The 3,317-nt window shown below is 37.1% G+C and overlaps 1 pseudogene; it reads right to left on the reverse strand.

The window, feature by feature from the left end:
• Positions 1 to 1,375: 1,375 nt before the first annotated feature.
• On the reverse strand, positions 1,376 to 2,518 carry LOC100925087 (annotated as a pseudogene).
• Positions 2,519 to 3,317: the final 799 nt, after the last annotated feature.

Below are 3,317 nucleotides of genomic sequence, written 5' to 3' on the forward strand. Positions count from 1 at the left end.
ATCTTTCTCCTTCAAATCACTTCACTCCACCCCTAATGTCTTTATTTGTATTAATGGTGCTATGATCTTTCCAGTCTTCAAGGTTTGAAACTTTGTTGTTATCATTACCATTTCCTTCCATATCTTTACATATGCTTATTAATTAAATCCTGTAGATTCTACCTTCACAAATCCTCTCTTATTCATCCCTTCATTTTCATGTTTACTAATCCAATATTGTCTGGCATACTTTGTTCAGTAGCTGAAACTTTATATATCTTGTTGGAAAAGAAAGAATAATAAGAAAGGGTGACAAAGCAGTATTGGACTGTATATTATTATAATATGTGTGTGTTTGTGTGTATGTATGTGTAGATAGATCACTTTGAATTTGAGGGAGAAAAGCACGATGGAGGCCATTAGGTTGAGGAAATAGAAAGAATAAAGAAACATTCAAATTTGTAAGTGGAATGTCAATATCAAAATAGCTTTTATGACATTTTAATTTAGAAACTCATTATCTTTTTTCCTAGACAAATAATCAAGAAGGATTTATTCAGTGTCTGCTGTGTACCAGGCTTTGTAATGGGCTTTGGGATACAAAACCAAAAATGAAACAACTATCGCACTAAACTCACATTCTTTCTAGGAAGAATTATGTACACATATAAGAAAACATTAAATAGATTAAAAAGTAAATGAAAAGGCAATCTCAGTACTGGGATATGGAAAATGGCACTATCCTTCCATACCTTCAGTCTCATGTCTTTCAAATACCATTTTATACATAACAGATCAATCTCCATAAAGCACAATTCTGATTATGACACTCATTTGTTCAAAAGTCTTCAGCGGCTTTCCATTGTCAAACAAATTAATTCTTTAATCTGACATTAAAGTTAACCACTATTTCTTTTTCTTCTCTCTCTCTCTCTCTCTCTCTCTCTCTCTCTGTCTCTCTGTCTCTTTTCTTTCTTTCATTATTTCTTTTTCTTCTTCCTCTCTCCCTTTCTTCTTCCTTCCTTCTCTTCTTCCTTCTTTCCTCCTTCCTCCCTCCCTCTCTTTCTCTGTTAAAAGAGAATTCTGTTTTATTTCAGTATTATACACTCCTTCCCTTGGTCCCCTGCCTCATCAAACTGGCACCTTTACAATAATTTTTCCCTAACCCTACATCCTTAGAAAGGCCTGCTCCAGGCTCTGAATTACCCCCAGTAGTCTATCTATCCCCAGTGGTCTAAGACTTCTAAGGTTCAGCAATCTCTCTTTCTCTTCATATAATTCACAAAACTATAATAAATTCAATTAGAATCTCCTCTTTAGGTTTGGGGGTCATTCTCTGCATTCTGTAAGACTATATAATTTCTTTTCCAGATAAATATAGGACAGAAAAGTGATTTTAAAAAATCCTAAGACTTGTAGTTGGACACAGAGTTGACCATGCTGTGAATACTTTGCCCAGTGAGCCAGAGGTTGAGCCAGAACTCATCTTCAAAGAGATTCCCTGAGTAGGACTTGCTTCTTGTGCCCCTGCCTGTTGAATCCCACTCTGGAAAACAAATTGGTCCTTGGAAAATTGGGCCATTGTGGCAATTCTTTTTTGCAGAGTTTGATGAAACTCTGCATATGCTTTTGGAGTCGTGTCATGCCAGACAATATAGGAGTCATGTCTAAGGTTTCTAAGCTCTAGGTTGAGGTCTCCCTTGTTAGTATGTAGCCAGATATAATAACCTTCTTCACAAACTTAGTCCAAATTATCACCATCAATGACACCAGCTTCATGAGCTATTTTGGATATTATGATTGTGAATATGATGGAGGCACTGGCATTCCCTGTGGAATAATGAGCCACATTCAGCTTGTCTAACTTTTCTTTTCAAGGGCCCTCAACATTTCAGCCTGAATTTCATCCCCTTTAAAGTCTTTATAAAGTTTCTTCAAGGTCTCACTGGCCCAGCATTCGTGTTTTTCAGATAACAAATTACATCCTGCCAGACTTTTTCTACCTCCAGTTCTAGCACTTTTAGATTGTTCTTAACTGATAAAAACTGACCACATTAAATTTCTCTAGGTTCATGGGATCCTAGAGAGTCAAGATGTCCTGGCATGAAAGGGCTCATCTGTCAGCAAGTCTTTGTAGTTCTTGTTTTTGATAGCTGTTTCATTGCCTTAAAAGCATACATGTTGCCAGTTGACTTGATTACCACAATGTAGGAATTATTGGTGAGCCAATGAATAGCACTGGACAATGGTATTTACCTTCATTATTTTTTGTAAAGTTCAGTTTGGTCAGAGACCAAAATTTAGTGTCCAGTTTCTTTCTGGTTCTAGGGTTGGTCCCACATTTCTTTATCCAAGATACAATACTCAGTAAGTCAAAGACTACTCCCTGGGGGTATGTGCCAGGCACCCAAAAAAAATGCAGCAACAGGCTGCAGCAATCAAAAGGTAAGCGACAAAAATTTGGTTGTAGGATATCAGGCTTCTTACCACTCTATAAATTTGTGCATTCAGCATATGTTATATACATCTTATCCTTCTAGTACTGCTACTTCCTTCCCTACAATAGCATGGAGATCAGGGTCAGGGTCTGCCTTAAATTCAGGATCTCTCTGCCCCAGGGGTCTGAGCCACACTATTACTGCTGCTGGCTTTGGAACTTAATCCTTTCTTGGTACACATCCCAGGTCCTCCTTAACTGGAAATAGGAAAGACACTCCTCATGTGCAAATCTGCACTGTATCTGAACCTTGGAACTAAGAGCTAGGTGATAAAGCTGTCTGTTTGCATCAGTGCCAATCCTAGTGCCCTGATATAGGCTGGGACCTCTTCTTTCCCTGGTATGCAATCTCTTCTAGGTACTGGGTGGTCTTGGTCGGACCCTTCCCCAAAAGTCACAGATATTTCTATGCCCTGTGTTTGAACTTTTATAGAGAGGAATTCACTGTGCACTTTCTTGCACTCGGTTCACACAGTTCCATATTCTAATCCAATTCTTTTATTTTTTACTATAGTATTAAAATATTATGAATCTTATTTCATAGATAAATAAACTGATGCTCAGAAATGTTGCTATGAATGAAAATCTCCTGTCTCCAAGTCATGAATTTTTGCCACTACATCATATCATATTTATATTTCATTGTTAATTGAGAGGCATACCATAAAGAATATGAGACTTGAAGTCAAAAATGTCTAGTCTTGTCATGGTAGGCAAGTCATTTAACTTCAGAACTTGTTCCTTATTTGTCAAACAGAAATGAAATGCCTATTTCATAGAATTGTGAAGCTCAGGTAAGACAATGGATATAAATATTCTGTAGACTTTAAAATAAGATCTA

This window comes from Sarcophilus harrisii, chromosome 3, assembly GCF_902635505.1.
Source record: "Sarcophilus harrisii chromosome 3, mSarHar1.11, whole genome shotgun sequence".
Taxonomy (NCBI): Eukaryota; Metazoa; Chordata; class Mammalia; order Dasyuromorphia; family Dasyuridae; genus Sarcophilus; species Sarcophilus harrisii.